Source organism: Phoca vitulina, unplaced genomic scaffold (assembly GCF_004348235.1).
Source record: "Phoca vitulina isolate PV1807 unplaced genomic scaffold, GSC_HSeal_1.0 scaffold111, whole genome shotgun sequence".
Lineage (NCBI taxonomy): Eukaryota > Metazoa > Chordata > Mammalia > Carnivora > Phocidae > Phoca > Phoca vitulina.
The window spans coordinates 1,670,175-1,693,178 of NW_022589814.1; the positions used below are offsets into that span (position 1 = coordinate 1,670,175).

Genomic DNA, 23,004 nt, shown 5'->3' on the forward strand with positions numbered 1-23,004 from the left:
CCCCTTATTCCCTGTGTGCCTTTGGGCGGGTGACTTCACCTCTCTGTGGTCAGTTTCCCCACTTGTAAGATGAGGACAATGACCTTATTCTGGGATAATGACTCACTTTTGCTTCCTTCATTTAGATCAGGAGAGCACTGGTGGTTCAGTGGTAGAATTCTCGCCTGCCATTTAGATCAGGAGAATAGTACCTCTTAAAAACCACAAAGTGCTCTTCAAGTATCAATTACTTCCACGGCTAAAAAGAGAATCTCTGCTTGTCTGGATATCCGCTTGGACAGGCACAGAAGAGGCCAAGCACATTTTTACCCTGTAGACAACGCTGAACTTCACCTGAGCCCTGAAAAAAGCCACAGGAAAGCAATCTCTACAGGCTTTCCCGTTCCAGAAATGGCTTCCCCCAAAGGACCACTCATCCCCTTATAACTCTGGGAAGGCTTGCTGTTCACTCTTTGTCATACCTGCCATCAGCCTCTCGGGGGACTCTTGGGTTTACTTGTGACAAGGCCAAACACAGACCTTCCTCCTTTGGCTGAAGGGCCAGACACAGTCCCTCCAGCTCCCTGCTGTCTCAGGAACAGCAACTGAGGTTAAAAGTCAGTCCTCCTGAAACTAGCTAGACACAGAGAGAAACATTTCGTGTCCGGCTGACTGAGACTAATCCTGAATGCAGAAACACCCCTACCTTAAATCTCCCCCACTATAACGTGTCTACGCATCCCTATGAACAAAAGGCAAAACCACCCTGTCGAGAGACACTCTGATCCTCAGATCTCGGTGCTCTCCGGATTGCAAGAGCTTGAATAGACAAGCTCTCTACTAGTTTTGCTTTTGCCTTTCCTAGCGTGTATGTAGAGCCTACGCAAAAACTCCTAGTAAGAAAACAAAAATTATTAACAGGTACTTCTCACGCGTGCGCTCTGCGAGGGACGTAACCAGGCTGTCACGGAGAAGCCCCTCCCGTCCCACCCCACCCGGCTCAGCACCAGGTGCACCGTCTGTGACGTCACCCGCAGCGCCCGGAAACTCTCACTGCGGCCTCAGGAAGCATTCGTCCCGTGCAGTCCGCTGCGCCGCCGTGGGGGCGGGCTCAACCTTCCCAACTCGCCGGGTGCCTACGTCGCGCGTCCCATGCACCCACGCCGAAGCCCACGGAGAGGAGCCACTGTGCCCCGGGACGTTCCCGTCTCCCTCCCGGCCCCGTCCAGCCCGAGGAAGGCTCAAAAGCACCCGGCTTGGGCACGTGGTCCCATCCCTATGACGTCACGGCTGTCACGGAGCCCCGCCTCTCTAGGAAGCCGGGAGGTCTTCTCCTCTCGGTGGTCTTAACCCTTCTATTTTTGGAGCCGCGCTTCACCGCACTGCGCTGAGGAACCGAGGGGGTGCGCCGGCGGCGGGATGACGGGAACCTGATCCCGGGAAAGAACGAGCGAAAGCGAGGGTCTGAGAGTGAGAGAAGGAGAATCTCCCTAAACAGGCCGTGTGCGCATTAGTGTCGCAGGACCGGCATTCTCCCTGGGCCACGCGCGACCGGTGCTGTCTGAAAGAATAGCTCTTTCTCTCACAAGCCCTATCTCAGCAGTATCAGGATTGCGATTTGGGAACCTGCGTATGGCGTTATTTCTCTTTCTCTAAAAGGGTTGCCATTCTTAGCGGACACGAGATTGAGACTTCTGGTGGGCACTGCTAGACCCCGGGGCATCACTGGGCTCCAGTCAGTGATCCACGGGGTCAGAAAGAGTCTGTTTCCTAGGCAGTGCCTCCTGTATTTCCTGAGAATTCTGTCTAGGAGGGGAGAGAGAGAGAGAGAGAGAGGTCATAATGTGACATAGGAAAAGATATGCTTTTAACAGGCTGTGATTCCTACACTGGTTACAGTTATTTAGACCGTTGTAATCAGATTACAAGCCGCAGTGTATGAGGTTTGGAGAAAGAAGGCATCTTTGGTTATCCAGTGTGCTGGAATGCAGCCGATCCTGACAGTAGACATAGGGCTAGTGTGATCAGAAATTTGGCTTTGTAATTAATCACAGGATTCCATTTACATTTCCAATACAATTTCCTTATGTTGACTACTACTGGATGTACTGGATGGTGTGTGTGTGGGGGGGTTGCTTTGCTTGTTTTGTCAAAAACGTAAAATTGAATGGCCTTTCCTGTCTGAGCCTCTCAAGGTACCAGCAACAGAGAGAGAAAGGATTTTAAAAAAAGATTCCATATTTTAAGGAGATTTGCAACAACTCCCTATCAAAAGGGCAGGGTCTCTTACCTGGATGGAACCTCTTGGGATTCAGTAAAATGTTTTGTGAATAGTTTTTTTAGGGAAGCACTGGGTCTGGTGTTTTAGTTGGATATTGACTACATTTCAAACTGTACTTGAGATTTGCGTGAAATAGGTAAGTTACAGCTCTGGATTGGGAGAACCCAACCCTAGGGAAGGGTCTGAGGGAAGCACACCACAGAGTCAGTGGTCGAGGAGCCAGGTTATTGGGAGCTGGAATGCATGAGTCCCGGTGGGCAACTCAGATCAAGCTCTGTCTTTCTGGACAGTTGTCAGACTGAAACATTGGGTAGAGGTCACAAACACCTCATGTCTGAACTCGGTATGTGACAAAGTCTCTCAATGGCGATATAAACAGCCATGTGGCTCAGAAGTTTCAATGCCTGCAACACAGCACCACAAACAGAGGAGGCCTCACCCTGGGACCCGGATCGCCCCCAGCTCAGAAGCATCACACCCTGGACACAGACTTGTATCCCAATAACACACTGAGGGAAGCCAACCACACAGACTCACTGGCCCAGACAAGGAAGCCCGGGTGTTGGGAGCTGGAGGGGATGAGCTCCAGACCCAGGAAAGGGCAGCTAGGAGACCTCAATGCACTGGACATACAAGATTAAACAACGCACAGAACTCAAACTCAAATCTGGGATCTCAAGAAATGAGGAGAGAGACACGAAACAGCTCAGAGACAATAAATTCTAAAATACAGACCCACATGCACTTTAGGAACCTGACAACCTGCAACACAGAGACGTAACAGCTCACAGAGCTCACACCCTGCACGTAGATGCCACACAATCACAGAGCTCACACCCTGCACGTAGATGCCACACAATCACAGAGCTCACAACCCTGCATGCAGACACACAAACAGCACAGAGCACCTGTACTGTGAACACAGAGCTTGCTCGGACACCTCCTGTCCTGTGACCAATAACCTTTGTGATCTCACAACCTACAGTATGGGCCCCCAGGAGCTCAAATATGTCAACCTCGACAGAGTCACTCAGGAGAGCTCAAACCCTAATTCCCGAAATACATCATGGCAACAGCCCCAGTCACCTTACATTCTGCACACTGCACCCAAAACGGGTCAGATACCTCACACACTGGGAGAGAGCCCTAAATAGACCAGAGAACTCTCACTTGGGACACACAACACTCCACAGCTCAGTGATCTCACACACCGGACACACCCTCACACAGCTCAGACACCTCAAAACTTGGACAGACCCCAAACCAGCTCAGAGAAATGACATCTTGCTTCCGACCACAAAAAGTCACCCCACACAGGACACATGCCAATGAGAGCCACAGTGAGGTCTCACCCAGCCCCATGAGTGAGACACAGAGACTGAAAGACAGAATTACAGAGAGCCTTTCTGGAACACAGCTGTCTCCAGGGCATTAGCCCCTATCCCAGTGTGCCCGTCCAGGCACCTGAGGAACGTCCTTTTCCAGGCGAAGGATGACCCCCAGGTGTTGCCGTCATTGCCTGTTTTCCGGACAAAGACACAGCTGCACTAGGCCCAGGCCACACCCAGGAGGGCAGCCGGCCCTCCGCCAGGCTGGACACACAGTAGAGCCCTCCGCCCATCAAAATGGGGATATCTTCTAGGTTGGAAGTGTTCATAACATCCTCAGGAGACTCACACTGTCCTTAAGGCCCCAGAGCCCTCCTGCTGAGGAGTGGAAGCTGTGGAAGGTGGAGCAGCACATCCCATGCTGCTCAGGGTGGATCCAGGGCCCCCCCCCCCCCCCCCCCCCGCCGGGGGGCCCCCCCCCCCCCCCCCCCCCCCCGCCCAGCCTTGTGGAAGGCCTGGCCCACATCCCACTCACCCTGAACACAGTGCTTCCTTCAGCCTTCTCAGCTCCTAAACCTTGGAGGCACTGCAGCCACCTGGTTTTCCCAGGGTCCATCTGAGCCCCGAACCAGAAGGACACCTTCAGCCAGCAGATCCTTTGCAAGCCAGTGAACGTGAGCGGGGGAAGGAGATGGGGAAGGGGTTCGCATTGCCCTGCCAGGTAGATATGCCACAGACCACGTGCCTGACCACCGAGGCGCACCCCTGTTCCACCCACTGCTCCACCTTAACCTCTCCCCAAAGAGGAAGCCTGTCCCCTCCTCTCAATGCCTAATTCTGCTTTAAAGGAAAGGTGGCATGAGGGTCTCCAGTTCCTGCCGTGCTTTGTGCAAATAGGGAGGCACGCGCATTTCCCCTCTCTTCTCACACCATGAGGCCAACACCAGAGCAGGGCTATTTGCACAAGGGCAGTATCTACTGTAAGGTGTGGAATTTGGGGACAGAGGCTGATGTGGGCCCGATTGGTGCACCTTGTCCTCCTCAGGGGACACACACACTGGCCCACCTCTGAGGCCATGGTGGATTTTCACGAACCCAGGAACCCAGGAACCCAGTCTTGCATCTGCAGCCTTTCGGACTCAGGTGTGAATACAGTCAGGGCTTAATGCCTGACTGGGGAGAAGTTCACTGACTTGAGAACCCACCTATGTCCTACTTACCTACCCTCAGCCAAACATCTCCCCTGTCTAACGCTTTAAAATCCCATCATTTAAGCATTCACCTCTTTGGGTTGAGTAGGTCACCGTCGGGTTCCCTGGAGAAACCTGGCCTGGAGTACCGGTCATGAGCTCTCTGAAAGCTCTCTGCCCATCCAAGACCTCCATGTAGTCTGGTGGGCACATAACGGGACACTGGAGTAAGATTCAGTGATCGGTTATTGGGCGCTGATGTCCATATCGTGGGATCCAGTACCCACTGTTAAAAAACATAACAGGGAAATAGACTAGAGGACAGAATAAAAGCCAGTGATCCCACTGAGCTGGCTAGTATCTTCAGCCTCTTCTGCAGATTAGCAGCCTGAGGTTCCAGAGAAGGATTGCAACCCCCCCCCCCACATCTACCTCCACTCTTCAAAGCCCCACCTCTGCACCCACAATCTCTCTGAGGACACCCCCACTTCCAGCCAACGGGAGCTCTCTCCCCTGGAAGATCCTGGTAGGCAATCGCATCTAGACCAGTCAGATCCAGTGGTGTCCTTCATCTCTGCCCTGCTCACCTATCAGGGAACCATCCACGAGCTCCACTGCCATCTTCCCTAGTCCCCATTTGATTAGAATCTGTAGAGCTGACGGGGTGGGGTCGGAAGTGGGATGATGGAGGGGCGCCTGGGTGGCTCAGTCGTTAAGCGTCTGCCTTCGGCTCAGGTCATGGTCCCGGGGTCCTGGGATCGGGCCCCGCATCGGGCTCCCTGCTCAGCGGGAAGCCTGCTTCTCCCTCTCCCACTCTCCCTGCTTGTGTTCCCTCTCTCGTTGTCTCTCTCTGTGTCAAAAATAAAATCTTTAAAAAAAAAAAAAAGGTGGGATGATGTTGACCTCAGGGGAAGTGGAGGTCCTTGCATGGTGGTGAGCTCCCCGCGCCATGCACACAATGGTTTCTTTGGGAACACAAGCCTCCCTCACTCCCGGTTGTACCTCCCAGAGCGGACTGCTTCTTCTGGGCCTCTCAGTGGTACATCCTAGCATGGGAAGGTACCTCCCACTGCTCCTCTACCAACCTTTCACCCTCTCCTGTCACTGCACACTCTGGTAATTTGCCCAGACAGGGTCACAACACCCTCCAGCTCCCCTCCTGCCCGGGAATACACTTAAATGGGTAGTGGATTGTTCCATCTCGGTCTCGCTACTCTTAAAATCCCCTCAGGGATCATTCCAGCTGCAGACTCCAAGATCGTGTAGACAGCCTGGGATAAAGAGCTCAGCCTCCTGTCAACAGCCCCTACTTCATGAATGGGGTGCTGAGGAGGCCAGCAAAGGGGCATCTGTTACCCCAGCCACACCGAGGGAAGCATGAATTGGTATAACAACTTTGCAGGGCTCTGTGGCGGCATCTATCAAAATCTGATTCTACCCTGTCCCCACCCTCAGTATGATTTCAGCTTCATGAGAAGAGGAGCACATGTGGGTCTTCTGTGATGTCTCCCCAGCATTTAGAACAGTATCAGGTACACAAGTAGGTACTCCAGAGATGTTTCTGTAGTAGCCAAAGGAACCTTGGATCCAGCAATTTCCACTGCTGCCAACTTGTCTTAAAGAAATATTTACACAGGCTGAGGGGCACCTGGGTGGCTCAGTCGGTTAAGCGTCTGCCTTCGGCTCAGGTCATGATCCCGGGGTCCTGGGATCGAGCCCTGCATCGGGCTCCCTGCTCACTGGGGAGCCTGCTTCTCCCTCTCCCTCTGCCACTCCCCGTGCTTGTGCTCTCTCTGTGTCAAATGGATAAATAAAATCTTAACAAAAAACGAGAAATATCTGCACAGGCTTTGTGTACAATGACAAGACAAATTTCTGGGGGAAAGAAACTCTAAATGGCCATTAGCAGTCAACAACCTTTGGAAGGGGAAATGAGAGATGAAGTGTTCAGATCATACCATGGACCACCCACTGGCCTTGAAACAGAATGAGAGGAGCAAATCTGTACTGGCCAGGAGTTTTATTTTATTTTTATATATATTTTTAAACGGGGAGTAGCATGTAATAACTACCCCTAAGTCAACCAGTGTCTGTATGTGTGTATGTATGTGACATGCAGTTTGTAAATACGGGTAACAGGGACAAGAGGGAAACACCTAATCCGGCTACGGTGGTCACCTCTGATGACCAAACTGACGAAGGCAAGATTTGGACAGCTTACTATGTCTTCGGGTGTAGCCAACTGTATTTCTAAAAATGGCCAAAAACCTATCCAAAGGTCCATGCTATCCTTTAATTTTTTTTGTTCAATTTATTGAGCTGTAAGTCGTGTACCATCAAATGCACCCTTTTTAGCCGTATATGCACAAGGTTGTGCAAACCGTCACCAATATCTAATTCCAGAACAAACCCTGTACCATTAGCAGTCCCTCCCCAATCCCCTGTCCCAGGAACCCTGGATATTCACTCATCGGCTTCATGTCTCCACAGATTTGTCCATTCTGGATATTTCAACTAAACAGGATCATACGTTATGTGGCCTTTGAGTCTGGCTTCTTTCACTTAGCATAATATGTTCAGGACTCATCCATGTTGTAGCAAGTATCACGACTCCATTCTTTTTTGGCTGAATATTATTCTACTGTATGTATAGGTCACCGCATGTGATATATTCATGACACGGTTGGCATTTGGGTTGTTTGCACTCTTCGACTGTTGTGATTAATGTTGCTAGGAACATTCGTATGCAAATTTTTGTGAGAGCTTATGTCCTCACTTGTCTTCGATAGATACCTAGGAGTGGGATAACTGGGTCACACAGCAATTCTGTTTAACTTTTTGAGGAGCTGCCAAACTGTTTTCCACAGCAGATGTTCCATTTTGCATCCCCACCAGCAATGTATGAGGATTTCAAGTTTTGCACATCCTCCCCAACCCTTCTTATTTTCATTTTTGAAATTCTATCCATACTAGTGGGTGGGAAGTTGTAATTCATTGTGCTTTCAAGTTTTGTTTCCCTAACGACTAATATTTTTGAACGTCTTTTCATGTCCTTATTGGATATTTGTGTATCTTTTTTATAGAAATGTCTATTCAAATGCTTAGCCCATTTTTAATTGGGTTGTCTTTTTACTGTTAATTTGTAAGAAATCTTTTTACATTCTGAATACGGGACCCTTATTAATACACATATATTTTCTTCCATTCTTTGTTTTTGTTTTTTTTCACATTCTTTTTTTTTTTAAGATTTTATTTATTTGTGAGAGAGAGAATGAGAGACAGAGAGCATGAGAGGGAGGAGGGTCAGAGGGAGAAGCAGACTCCCCACTGAGCAGGGAGCCTGATGTGGGACTCGATCCCGGGACTCCAGGATCATGACCTGAGCCGAAGGCAGTCGCTTAACCAACTGAGCCACCCAGGCGCCCCGTTTTTTTTCACATTCTTATGGTGTCCTTTAAAGCAAAAATTTTTTCTAATTTTGAGGAAGTCATTTTCATCCATTTGGCATTTATTATCTGTGCTTTGGTGTCATAGCTAAGAATCCATCACCTAACCCAATGTCACAAAGATTTACTCCTATGCTCTCTTATAGAAGTTTTATAGTTGTAGCACTTACATTTGAGTTTTGGTCCCCTTTGGCTTAATTTCTATCTATGCTAGGAAGTTTGGATTCAAATTCATTTTTTAAATGTGAGTATCTAGTTGTCCCAGCACCATTTGGGACATGTAATTGTCTTGGCACTGCTGCCAACAATTAACTCACCGTGGTTGTATGGGTTATTTCTGGGCTCTCGGTTCTATTCCGTTGATCTCTATGTCCATCCTTACATCAGTACTACATCGTATTGATTACTGGAGCTTTGAAATAATGGTTGAAATCAGAATGCATGAGTCTTCCACCTTTGGTTGTCTTCTGCGAGATCGTTTAAGCTATTCTGGGGCCCTGAAATTTCCACATGAATTTCAGGATCAGTCTCTCAATTTCTAAAACACTGCAGTTAGAATATCGATAGGGATTATACTGAATGCTTGGATCAATTCGGGGAACGTTGCTAACTTAACATCAGGTGTCCCAATCCATGAACACAGGAGGTCTTTCCATTTATTTAAGTATGCTTTGATCTCTTTCAACTGTGTTTTGTAATTTTCGGTGCCTAACTCTCACACCTGTTCGGTTAAATTAATTCCTAAATCTGTCATTCTTTTGACTCTACTGTAACTGAAACTGCTTTCTCTTCTTACTTATTTGGATTGTTCACTGCTAATGTATAGAAACAGAATTGATTTTTGTGTATCAATCTAGTCTATGCTAGGGTTAAACTAACTATAGCCACAACAGAACTGAAGTCCAACTTGACTAACGAAAAGATCGACTCAAACACCGACACCCTCTGATGAAAAAGCAAACAAGAGGGACACATTACATACAAGGGAACAAACAGGATGGCAGGCTACTTACTCCTCAGAAGCCATGCGACCCAGAATTTTCGGATTCATGCAAATGCTTCTGAAAAATGAAGGTGAAACAAAAACTTCAAAACAAACAAAAAAGCTGAGGAAACGCACAGCCAGCAGATCTGCCCTACGAAACATGTTAAAGGAAGTACTTCGGGAAGAGGCAAATGATATCCAAAGAAAATCAGGGATCCTGGGGCACCTGGGTGGCTCAGTCCATTAGGCGTCTGCCTTCGGCTCGGGTCATGGTCCCGGGGTCCTGGGATCGGGCCCCGCCTCGGGCTCCCTGCTCGGTGGGGAAGCCTGCTTCTCCCTCTCCCTCTGCCTGCCGCTCCCCCTGCTTGTGCTCTCTCCCTCTCTCTCTGTCAAATCAATAAATAGAATCTTTTTTTTTTTTTTTTTTTTAAAGATTTTATTTATTGATTTGACAGAGAGAGAGAGAGCTAGAGAGGGAACACAAGCAGGGGGAGGGGGAGAGCGAGAAGCAGGCTCCCCGCCGAGCAGGGAGCCCGATGCGGGGCTCGATCCCAGGACCCTGGGATCATGACCTGAGCCGAAGGCAGACGCTTAACGACTGAGCCACCCAGGCGCCCAATAAATAGAATCTTAAAAAAAAAAAAAAAAAAAGAAAAATCAGGATCTATACAAAGAATTGAATAGTGCTGGGCATGGTAAAGTTGTGGCTGAATAGGAATTTTGTCTCTTATATTTAATCTCCTTAAAAGAGAAGTATCTAAAGTAATAATAGTAACAATGTATTATGGGGTTTAAGACACTGGTAGAAATAAAATGCAAGGCCACCACAGCACCAAGGATGGGAGAAAGGAAGTGGGGGTACAGTCGTATGATTCTTACAGTGTACATGAAGTGGTAGAATATCATTTGAATGCATGCTGTGACAAGCACCAATATATACTGTAAACCCTAGAGCAACCATGTGAAAAGAACCTTTAAGGTGTATAACTAGTAAGCCAACAGTGGAGATAAACTGCAGTAACAGCAAATGTTCAACTGATCCAAAATTATGGAGGGAATAGGAACATCTGAATAAAAAATACATATGATAGAAATATACAGCCAGCCAGATGGTACCTGTACATGTAAAGTGTTAACACGCTAAATGTACATTGCCTACACGTCAATTAAAAGACCTAATTTGACACTTTAGATAAAAATAGCAAGACCCAACTACATAGTGTCAAAAGAATCCCACTTTAAGTATAAATACATATATAAGTTAAAAGTAAGTGAATGGAAAATGGTAATGCTATGGTCTGAAGGTGTCTCCTCCCAAACTCTCATGTTAAGTATAACCCTCAAAGATGACAGTATTAGGAGGCTGGCCTTTGGGAGGGGTAGGTCCTCGGGCAGAGCCCTCATGAACGGGACAAGGGCCCTTATAAAAGAGGCTCCAGAGAGATCCAGGTCACACGACCACAAATCCGTGACCTAGAACAGGGCCTTCACTAGAGCCCAACCAAGCTGGCCCTTGATCTTGGTTCTCCAACCTCCATAACCGTGAGAAATAAGTTTGTGCATAAGCCACCTCGTCTGCGGTATTTTGTTCCTGCATCCCGACCACACTAAGACACACCCAGCAAACGTGAATCAAATGAGTAGCTGGAGGGGCTAAATTAATATTGCACAAATACACTGCAGAACGAGGATTATCACAAGGGAAAAGACAGATTTACATAAGAAAAGGGAGGTCTAGCCATCGAGAAGATATAAAAATCACGAACGCGCATGCATTTTTTAAAGCACAAGAGCTGAAAAGTAATAAAACTAAGAAGAAAAACAGACAAAGCAGTTATAGCGAGAGCCTTCAGCATTCTGCTGCCCACAACTGACAGTACAATCAGACCCCTATGGAACACCGGAGCATCACTATCCACAGACATGACCTAACTGATACTTACAGAAGGACAGCGGAATACACATTCTTCTGAGGTGCACATACAGAGCTCACCAAGATAGACCACATGCTGTGCCACAGAGCAAATCTCAACTTCTAAAGGACTGAAATCATATAAACTAGGTTCTCTGACCACAAAGAATTAAAATAGCAATGGGTTGCCGCGAGGTATCTGGAAAACCACAAAATATTTTGAAATTAAATGACATTTCTAAATAACGCGGGGATCAAAGAAGAAACCGCAAGAAGTTGAAAAGGAAAACACAGTATATCAAAATTTGTGAGGTGAATCTAAAACAATGCACTGAGGGAAATTTCTATCATTAAATACTTGTATTAGAAAAGAAGAATTGTCTCAAATCAATTATCTAAGCTGTCACCTTAAGAAATTAAAAAAGCAAAATCAATTTAAACCTAAGGCAAGTGGAAAAAGTGTAACGGAGGTCTGAACAGAAATCAACTTAGTAGAAATCATAAAATCGACACAAAGGAATCAATGAAACTAAGAATGGGTTCTTTGACAAGATCAGTAAATCTAATAGGTTTAGCCAGAGTGATAAAAATGAACGAGGGCAGGGGCGCCTGGGTGGCTTGGCCCGATTAAGAGTCTGCCTTTGGCTCAGGTCATGATCCCAGGGTCCGGATCGAGCCCCGTGTCGGGTTCCCTGCTCAGTGGGAAGCCTGCTTCTCTGTCTCCCTCTGCCGCTCCCCCCTGCTTGTGGCTCTGTCAAAGAAACAGATAAAATCGTTAAAAAAATGAATGAGGGCAGAGTGACACAGATGACTAATATCAGTTTTGCCAGAGGGGACATCAATAAAGATCCTTTAGAGATGAATTGGATAAGAAAATATTATTAAAAATATTATCCGAACAAAGATGAAATGGGAAAACTCCTTGAAAGACACTAGCTAGCAAACCTCAGTCAAGAAGTCGTTAACACGGGGACGCCTGGGTGGCTCAGATGGTTGAGTGTCTGTCTGCCTTTGGCTCAGGCCATGATCTCAGGGTTCTGAGACTGAGCCCCACGTCGGGCTCCCAGCTCAGCGGGGAAGTCTGCTTCTCCCTCTCCCTCTGCCTCTCTCCCTGCTTGTGCTCTCTCTCAAATTAATAAATAAAATCTTTAAAAAAAAAAAAAAAAAAAAAGACATAGTTAACACGAACGGCCCTATACCTGTCAAAGAGAATGAATTCAATAAATCAAACACAAAAAACCATTCTCTCACAAAAAACTCAAGGCTTAAGTGGCTTCATTGTTTAAATTCTATCAGGGGCGCCTGGGTGGCTCAGTCAGTTAGGCGGCTGCCTTCGGCTCGGGTCGTGATCCCAGGGTCCTGGGATCGAGTCCCACATGGGCTCCCTGCTCAGCGGGGAGCCTGCTTCTCCCTCTCCCTCTGCCTGCCCCTCTGCCTACTTGTGCTCTCTCTCTCTGTCAAATAAACAAAATCTATAAAAAAAAAAATAAATTCTGTTAAACACAGATGGAAGAAATAATGCCAGTTTTGTACAAAATCTTCCAGGTAACTGAAGATGATGTTACACGTCCTAAAGCATGTTATAGAGCCAGCAACATCCCGACATCAAAGCAAGACAAGACGTTTGTTATAAATTACAGACTGTGAAAAAACATAAAGGGAAATATCACTATAGAGTTCAGAGCCTAGAAGGGAGAGCCATACTGCTCAACATCAATTACAGGAAGGGCTGTCCATTACAGACCCAACAGAAGACTAATCAACATGAAAGAACCTCAATTCCAGGCCCCAACACAGCATCGCCTACAAGATAGCAATTACCCCTGCAACGCAGCCAATGAGAACCTGTCATCATTCTGAACTCTTGCTTTTTCTCCAATGGACTTTTGTTCAAAACAACCCCTTCCGACTTCCTCCTTCTCCATAAAATAACATTCCTCTCCTTTGTTTGTTGGACTTGCCTAGGATTTTGCCTTAGGTTGCTTGTTCCAATTTCTAATTCTCCACTATTCCTGAATAGACCCATTTTTTTTTGGCTGGTAAAATAACTGGCTGTTTTACTTTTAAGGCTAACAAGAGCAATGTAACTCATGAGCACAGATGCAGTAATCCAAAATAAATTAGCTGTTTGAAACCAACGATATATACAAAAGATAAAATACCATAGTGAAATGGCATTTGCTCTACGGCTTCAAGACGAGTTGAGTGTTTGATAATCAATCACTCTAACCGACCATAATAACAGACTAAAAATATATGAGCATCTCAACAGATGCATAAAAAGCATTTGATAAAATGTACCTGAGAAAAACTCCTAGCAAATCAGGAATAGAGAGGGGTTTCCATCTTAGTCTCTTAGGGGGGGATGTAACAAAGCTACCACAGACTGGATGAGTTACAGAAATAAGAGAAATGTATTTCTTACACTTTCGGATGCCGGGAAGCCCAAGATCAAGGTGCCAGCAGATTCGGCATCAGGCGAGGCCCTGCGTCCTGCCACACAGACTGCTGACTTCTTCTCCTCACATGGCAGGGGGGGCTGAGGGAGCTCTCAGGGGTCTCTTTTATAAGGGTGCTAATGCTGTTCGTGTGGGCTCCATGCTCATGACCTGATCATCTCCCAAAGGCCCCACCTCCAATTACCATCATACTGGAGAAAGGCTTCACCATGAATGTTGGGGAGACGGCAATATGCGTTCAGTCTATGGCAACATCCTTAAACGGATAATTGGCACCTACAAAAAGATCGAAAGCTAATGTAATCGTGAATCGTCAAGGTCTGAATGCTTCCCTTCTAAGACAGCGAACACGGCAAGTATGTGTACTTTTGCCACTTCTAGTCGATAGTTTACTGGCTGTTCTAGCCAATAAAAAGGTCAAGAAGAAAGAAAGAAGTAACACAGGCATTATTCACAGGCAAAACCTGACTCCATAAAAAGAATCCACAGAAAAGTTACTTGAATTAAGAGGCCAGTTTAGCAAAGTAACAAGATACAAAATCAGTATGCAAAAGTCAATTGTTTGTATATACCGGCCATAAACAATCAAAAACGGACATTGTAAAAAGCAACACTACATAGTATACTACTAAAAACCAGGAAAGGGAAGTGTGCCACCATCGTCCCCACTCCCCAACTACAGAATTGTGGCTCAGAGGTTTTGAAGCAGAGAGCTCCTCTCAGAGGAATGAATTCCATTTGCAATGGAGTGTTTCGAAGGTTAGGCCTAGGGGCACTTTCAAAACAGTGGAGGCTGTGGTAAAAGGCAACCCGGAGGAGACTGGTGGAATTCCTGGACACAGAGGATCAACTGTAGGCTGGCTGGATTACCTGACACAATCAGGGAGAAGAGACAGCTGGAAGGAGCCTGCCTAGGGTCAGAACAAAATCTCAGACACTAACCTTGACAGCTGGCCCTTCAAAGGAGTGGGGATTTCACAGGTTCATATTATGAAGCAAGACAGCCAGGGCACTGTTGAAAACAGTAGAAGCAGCCCCCAGTTAGTGGACCTGGATAGCTGGGTTTGGTCAGGGAAAGAGACAATCAAAGACAGCCCCGCCCAAACCAGTCATCCCAAGGTGACAGCGGGCATACCCGTGTCGGCTCTCCCTGAGGAGTCAAACCTGAAGCATAACACAGCTAGGATGGGGGGCGAGGCTAGGGGGAGAGTGAGGAGTGAAAAGAGACTCTAAATAAACCAGCCAGACACTAAACAACTAAACAAGCTAACAGCAATAACAAACCCAGGAAGGGGTGTGACGGTCCAGTACCCAGAATTGCTATAATATTTTAGATAGTGTAGCAACCGGACTATTTTAGATTGTCAGGTTTCCAGACAAGAAAAAACACTTAGGATACATGCAAAGAAACAGGAAAGTATGAATAAGCGAGCAACAGAAACTGCCTGTGGTTGCAACCAGATGTCAGATTTGACAAGGAATTCAAAGTTGCTGTTATAAATAGGTCCAGAGAACAAAAGGAAACCGCAATCAAAGAAGTAAAGGAAGGTATGATGAAAATGTCCCATCAAATAGAGAATAACAATAAAGAGAGAACAATTATCAAAAAGAACCAAATAGAAGTTCTGGAGTTGAAAAGTGCAATAACTGAAGTCAAAAACTCACTCAAGGGGATCGACAGTTGTTGAACTACCAGAGAAAGATTTAGCCATCTTGAAGACAGACATACAGAGATCACTGAATCTGAAGAAAGAGAGGAAAACAAATGAGGAAAATAAATTGAGCTGCACAGGAATGTGGGACACTCTTAGGAACGCCCACAGAGAGCATGAGAATGCCACAACACAGACAGAAAGGAGCAGAAAAAATATTCAAAAGGAAACTGCCTGAAAGAAACTGAAGGAACTCCAGACAGGAGAAACGAGAAGAGATTCAGACATATCATAGGAAAAATGCTGAAAGCCAAAGGCAAGGAGAAACTCTTGAAAACAACAAGAGAAAATGACCCCTCACTTACGGGGGCAATCCAATCAGATTAACAGCAGACTTCTCAGCAGAAACAATGGAGGCCAGAAGGAAGTGGGATAATCATTGAAAATGCTCAACAACCAATAATCTCATATCCAGTAAACTCTTTTTACAAATGAAAGCAACACTACTGAATTTGTTCCTTAGTTCTAACGGTTGTTTTGGTTTGGTCTGGTCTTTGTCAGAGTCTTCAGGGTTTTCTACGGATAAGAGCATGTCGTCCGAACCCGGTGGGCATGATGGCTAAGTAAAATAAACCAGACACAGAAAGACAAACACTGCGTGATCTCACTTATACACGCAATCTAAAATAGACTCTTAGAAGCAGAGCATAGAACGATGGTTGCCAGGGGTTGGGGCAGGGGTAAGTGGGGATGTGATGGTCAAAGGTCCAAAGTTCTAATTATGCCAGAAAAATAGGTTCTGCAGATCTACTCTACAGCGCAGTGCCTTTAGCTGATGATACCGTGTTGTAGACTTAAAATCGCTAAGAGATGATCTTATGTTAAGTGTTCTTACCACTAATGATGGTAATATAGTAACAACCACACCCACAAGAACAAAGGGGGTGGGAGGAAACTGTGGGAGGTGATGGCTACATCTACGTCCTTGATGGCAGTGATGGCAGACATCTGCATACACACTCATCAAGTTGTACACACGAAATACATGCAGCTCTACCTATCAATCATACCTCCATAAAATGCACCTCTTTGGCACCACTAATCACAGGCGTAATTTTTATGTTTCTGTGTATGATGGTTAGAGGAACTATTCTCTTGTGATTTGGCACAAACGCCACGAAAACAGGGAAGTGTCTTTATTCATTCTATCCCCCAGGCACCCAACACAGTGTCTAGACAGTGGCTGGGGACTTGGTGAATCACAGTTAAATGAATGGAGTCTCTCTCCCTGTGTTTGTTACACACACACACACACACACACACACACACACACACACGGTCACCATCATACCCATGCAGATCAGTGAGCAGTGCCTGGGCAGACACCCTGAGGGGATCAGGAGGTGGAGGAGCACCAGCAGTTTTGCTAGATGGTGGCTCTGAGCTTCTGTAAGGTGAAGCAGCATGACTGTCAGCAGGGCTAAGAAGCTTTCTGAGTCTAAGGTCAAGGCTGGGACCTTTGTGCCTGCACACACTCGGTGTCCCCTTGTTACCGCCGATGGTGGGTCCTCAGAATGCTCATCACCACGTGCAGTGATTCCCTCCCAGACCTCGGGCCAGGGCGCCCTCTCCCCACAATAATGGAGCACGCTACTCTCTTAGCAGAAAAGCAAGGCCAGAAAATCGGTTTTCTGCTGTTCGTCCCCTCTTGACGTGTTTTCTCACCTTTTATTCACTTCCATGGTTCTCCTTGGAGTCTCCCAACCCAACCTGCTAATTCCCAACCAGTGTCTACAACACCTGTGCATGCGGCTCACTGGCGATGTAGGCGTCTACTGGAGGAGAGCTGGATCTAACTACGGGGCGGTGTATTTTCTTTCTGCTTTCTCGTCTGAATCTGTAAGCTTCCAGACGTCAAGAAAAGTACTCCAGCTGGCCCACAGGAGGAGAATGCTTCAGGTGAGGCTGCCACTCTCATGCACCGCAGGGCGCAAAGCAGTGCTGCCTCATAAGAACCACACGCTGCCCCGCTGCACCGCAGGGGCCAAAAGAGAATGAAAGCCTAAGAAACCTCAGTGCAGATCCTCATGTCAACGGCACAACCGTCTCCTCTCAGGGACATGCAAGCTGCTGTCTGGTCTGGTTTGGTTTCGACCTGCATCCTCTGGGGCGATTTCATAGCACTTGCAGACTTAGCTAACCTTCCATCCAAAGCTCTCTGCTTCCCCCGCTGCTCCTCTCTACTGTACCACATCGCTCCTCTCTGCATTAAATGCCCGGACTGGGTGTTCACCTGGCAAGGGTATCAAAGCCGCAGTCTTCATAAAAACGACTGGAAACTCGTACCAGAGACACTGGCTGTGCAACAAGAATGAAGATACAGCAAATCAAACAGTGAACAAAATGTTATTTGCAAATTATCTAGCGTCTCACACTTAGGGTAAATGACTTAATGTGGTGTACTCTCTTCCAGGCTTCATTCTATGCATTTTTTAAATCATGAGATTGGAGTGGGGAGGTCCTCTACACTCTTTCATCTGCTGTTTTGTTTCCTCACATTATACCATAAACTACTGTCCATCATGATAATGACGATGAGGATACTGATGCTGACGTCCGCATGTATAGACCTTGATATGAACCAGACACCCACTTAGTGATGTGCCTAGAGTGACTTGTCACCCCACAGTGTCTCATGCACTGAAGAGACAACATGTTCAATCCATACCCAGATCCAGTGTAATCAGATTAAGCTACTGCACACGTTCACCTGTCTTTTGAGCCAGAGGACACTGGACATGGAGGTGCACTGCAGTTTAGGGCCAAATCCCACGTCTCTTTATGCTTCTCTCTGACCTGGGTACCACCCTGACTCTGCCCTTGCTGGCTAGGTGGCTTTGGGTAAGTTACTTCCCCTCTTAACCTCCACGTGTCTCAGTTTCCTGGTCTGTAAACAGGGCATGTCAACCTTAAAAATACTTACCTCCCAGTGTTGCAGTGACTAGTCAATGACTTTAAAAAACAGTCTATCTGTAGGGAAAGAGCTAAAAACAATGCCAGGCCTATAGTAAGCCTCCTGACGTGTGAGCTTCTATTCCTGTGTCTCTTTACTTCTGCTTTCTGCTTGTGCCCCTCATCCTTCCCTCCTGTTTGCCACGACTTCTCTCTTCCTGCCCCCAGTATACCTTCACCTCGCCCTCTCCCTTTCCCTCCCCACCGCCCCTTTCCTCAGACTCTCCAAAAACACTGTTTACCATCTCCTCATGCTGGAGCTCAGAACATATTAATACATCGGCCTTTTGTTCAATCAATAATGAATATTAGTGGAAGAGAAAAATCCACACGATAAAACTGGCCATGTGAAAACTCCATGAGAAATAAAGTCTTACCGATGACAATCTGACCTAGTAACAGTTTCATAGCGTTCCCGGATTCACCTGTGACCATCTGATGCAGGAGAAGTGGATTCGATAGAACTAACAGCAAGAAAAGAAGCCACGTGATGAGGTTCTTTGGCCTTTACACTTCACTCTTTGACATGATTATGCAAATTCACAGACTCGTGTTCTATCCTTATCCAGTGACCACTTACTTTTCCAACCACCGTACAAGACGTATGAACGGGTCACTTGGTCTAATTCCCTAGAGAAGTTTCCACTCGGACTTCATAATCACCCATAAGGAGAGCTGAATACTCACTATGCTAAGAAACATACGCCGTCCCCTGTGCCCCCGCCCCCGACTCAATTCTGGAGTCCCTGAGGAGCTGACGTGATCGCGCCAAGTCCCTCCAGTGAGTCAGAAGTAGTCTCGACACCATCTGTCCGGAACACGCTTCGGGGAGATGTGGGAAGGACAAGAGGAACAGCAGCTAGAACTGACTGACAGCTCTCCACATGCCAGGCGCTGTCCTGACAACTTTCCTTGTCTTAACACAGAAGGTGCTCTAAACTGCCCCACTAACTAGTGTTTCCATGTTGCTACAGGAAACGAGGCTCACGGATGTTACGGAACGTGCTCAGTGTCGCCCAGCTGTAAGTGGTGGAGGCACAGGTCTGAAGGCGTTGTGGAAAACTCACCCTGCTGTGTATTTCTTCAATCAATGGTAAGCTCCAATGGCCACCGCAAAATATTTAGAATAACGGCTAACACAGACCAGACTGGTTTTATAGCATGGAACCGCGCAGGACACAGAAATGTGATTTCAACAGCAATCACGTAGATGGAAGCTCGACAGGACTGGATTCAGGAGACTTTCTGGAAACAGTACTCTCAGAGCCTCCTTAAGAACAGCAGACAGGACGTCAGTCTCCTAGCCAAAGGCGTTGGGTTTGTGCACCAGAGAAGGCACCAAACTGGTGTCGCTTCCGCACCCTCACAGTGGAGAGAGAAGCCTGGTGGCAGGAAAAACAGAGGACCATTCTCCTGCTCCAGTAGTTCCCAGACAAGCTGCCCACATGAGTCAGAACCCAGGAACTCTGAAAAAATGCACACGCTGGGGCGCCTGGGTGGCGCAGATGGTTAAGCGTCTGCCTTCGGCTCAAGTCATGATCCCAGGGTCCTGGGATCGGGCCCCACGTCGGGCTCCTGGCTCAGCGGGGAGTCTGCTTCTCCCTCCCCCTCTGTCTCTCCCCCTGCTCATGCTCTCTCTCTCCGTATCTTTGTCTCAAACGAATAAATAAAATCTTTAAAAAAAATGCACACACTCTGATCCACACCCAGTGAATCTCATTTAGTGTGGCTACGACGGTGCCCTAGAATCTGGGATTTTTAACTCTGCCTAGGAAACACTCAAGAACTTTATTAGGCCCCTTTGGGAGCAAGCCTGTCTCCAAGGTACTGACTTTCTGGACAGACACGCACATGAGAAGACCAGCCTGAAAGCAGGCAAGAAGAAAGGACATAATGAACACGGCGCGAGAGGCAAAGCAAGGGCAGGGCAGTGCATGTTCTGAGAAGACATCATGACCCCGCTGGCCTTTCTTCCTGAAGGCTTCCGTCTGTCTTATCTCAAAACCATTTTCTTTGGGGCGCCTGGGTGGCTCAGTCGTTGGGTGTCTGCCTTCAGCTCAGGTCACGATCCCAGGGTCCTGGGATCGAGCCCCGCATCGGGCTCCCTGCTCAGCGGGAGGCCTGCTTCTCCGTCTCCCACTCCCCCTGCTTGTGTTCCCTCTCTCGCTGTGTCTCTCTCTGTCAGATAAATAAATAAAATCTTAAAAACAAAACAAAACCACATTTTCTTCAAGGCCAGTGGATGGGGATGGTGACAGGAGATGACATTTAGATCCCACGACGGCATGGGCTTTTCTCGAGGACCATGCATCCCGTATGATGTGAGGTTATGCGATCTATTATCCCCACCTCCTCTCAGCCTTCGGTTCATTCTCGCACCCACGCTCCATTCCACATCAGCCTGGAGCAACCAGAACTTGGGGCCAATGTCTTCCCTTCCCCTGCCAGAAACCTGCCCCTGACCTTAGAAGATCGTCTCCCTCTTCTCCTTGCAGCTGTCCGTCTGTGATCTCACCTGCTGGCCCAAACAGGACAGTAGCTTCAAGCCCTAGCCCAGCCCCCCCCTCTGCTGTCCGCACGTGGAAAGGCTTCTCATCAACGAGGAGAAGCCCAGGTCCAGGAGCTAAGAGCCATGACTACCACAAAACCATCCTGGGCACTGACATCCCATGGCAGTGGTGACCCCCGAAACAAAGCTTTACCTCACACCCTAGCTGTCCCAGAAACATTTTCTCATCACAGTAAGCAGACAGAAGAGGAAGGTGCCCGGAATCCTTCCTGGGGGGCACTGTGCCCTCCTCCACGCTGCCACACTATTTCCTCTGACCAAATGCAGGCAAGGACCACAACATTCCTATCCTTCCGTTGTGAATACGAGGCTTTGGGGGGAGGGTACCTGCAATAATAATACTTAATATTTAAACCAAAATACTGGCGCATTTTGAAAAGTTCAGAGGGCAATTTTGATTGTTGAAATGATGGAAGGGAGGTCCCGGCATTTAGGAAGGGAAAGTTGCAGGGATGCAAACCTTTTTTGCAGAGACTTCAATGCACTGGATTCTCCATGAATGTAACTTCCCTGTAAACGGAGGGAAACTGGCATGTTGTTTTACCCGGAAAGGTACCAATAACCCTTGACCGTTTTGGAAAACACATCGGCGAAAGCCATTCCCTTCTTGGCTTTGAGTCTGCGACCACATGCCAGTTCTGGCTCGGTAGCTGCGGCTGTGCATGGAGGAGACAGGATGAGGGGAACCCAAGTGTACGGACCAGATGCAGCTTCTGCACGATATGCTGGGAAAGGACGGGAAGAATTCAGTGGGAGATGTTCATCGTGTGATCTGCCAGGAGCGGCCGAACAAAACCAGCTTAACCACTGCCACTTTGCTTCCATGTCTGTCTCCCTCACCAGACTCCTACCTCCTTCTTGGAAGGTTGGACACACACCCAGTTCATCGTGGTGTCCTCAGGCCGGAGGCCCCGACACTTAGCAGAAGGCCAGTCCACACCTGTGGAACTGAAGGAAACTGGGAATGGCTGGACCCCGCGTCATAATGACGAACCACACGACAGAACCATGTCCAGACTGAAGCATGTCAGGCTGCGGAGGGCGGGACGCGAGTGCCACAGGCCTGTCTTAGGACCCCTGCAGCAGGGTCCCAGCAGCCTGCGGTACTCATCTCCCACTACATCCCTCAGGGGTCCCAGATTTGACCAGTTCAAACAATTCTCACCAACCATAAAAGTCTAACATAGTAAAAGAGATAACTTACTGCTTAAGTGTCTGTCTGAACCTTGTTTTTAGCTGGCCTGAGGCACAAATTCAGGCACAGCACACTCTGGGCGGGAAGCAGAAGCGGACCTGAAAGTCTTCCAGGCTGAGGCAGCGGCAGGCTAGGCAGAGCGCGCACACACGAAGTGTAATCGCAGAGGGCACACGCGACACTCCTGGAACAGAGTTTACAACTGTTAGGGAGCCCAGAGCTGGACACACACGAATCAGGCGATACAGCTCACCAGGGCCTCGCTGTGGCCTCCCACCACGGGACCTTCCCCTCCAGGACTCCCCGTCTGAGCCCTTGCTTTCAGAGGGCTGCCTGGAGGCAGTCAGTTCCAAAAGTGTGGTCTGTCCACACACCAGTTCACCTCCTTCCGAGGGAGGAGGTCATGTGGAAGTGCGGCGCAGGCAGAGCCCCAGAGCTGGGGCCACGCCTGCTGTCCCACAGTCAGAGCTCTGGCAGGCGTGGCTGCAGGCTCAGCAGCCAGTTTGCATCAAAGTGCTCACAGCCACTGGGAAAGACTGCACTGCGAGTATTTCTTCAAAACAAAACAGACAGAGGGCGCCTGGGTGGCTCAGTGGGTGAAGCGTCTGCCTTTGGCTCAGGTCGTGCGTGATCCCAGGGTCCAGGGATGGAGCATCTCCCTCTCCCTCTGCTGCTCCCCCTGCTTGTGCTCTCTCTGTCAAATAAATAAATTTAATCTTAACAAAAAATAGACAGTTTCCAGGAACAGTTTGGACAAACAGAGGTCATTAATGTCTTTGCTTCCTCCCGCTGCCTCTCCCCAGGTGCCAGGTTTGCGTTTTCTCCACTGTTACAAAATCAGCGTGTACAATTCTGAAATCGAACTTTCACATTTCTTTACTTATCCCCTCCTCTCCTCTAAACCTTTTGTATGGAGGGGCTGTTCTCAAAAGGGACAAAAGCGTTTGCATAGAAAAACCTATTGCATAACGACAAAGACTCGTGATCATTAGGGAC

At 47.8% G+C, this 23,004-nt stretch overlaps 1 protein-coding gene across 11 annotated transcripts in view; it reads right to left on the bottom strand.

Annotated features, from left to right (window-relative positions):
* Window positions 1-23,004, bottom strand: part of LOC116628082 (protein FAM156A/FAM156B-like) — a 42,103-nt gene that overhangs the window by 11,385 nt on the left and 7,714 nt on the right. For 3 of the 11 annotated variants that reach the window (XM_032398160.1, XM_032398166.1, XM_032398158.1), the window contains exons 2-3: window positions 22,018-22,192; window positions 17,434-17,590 (exon numbers count right to left, since the gene is read on the bottom strand). The exons of 4 other annotated variants lie outside the window; for them this stretch is intronic. The gene's annotated coding sequence lies outside the window, so the exon portion shown is untranslated. Of the gene's footprint in view, window positions 1-4,870; window positions 5,093-8,541; window positions 9,443-17,433; window positions 17,591-22,017; window positions 22,193-23,004 lie in introns of those variants that run through there. 4 more of the 11 variants (XM_032398165.1, XM_032398163.1, XM_032398164.1 and 1 more) reach the window with 4 other exon arrangements.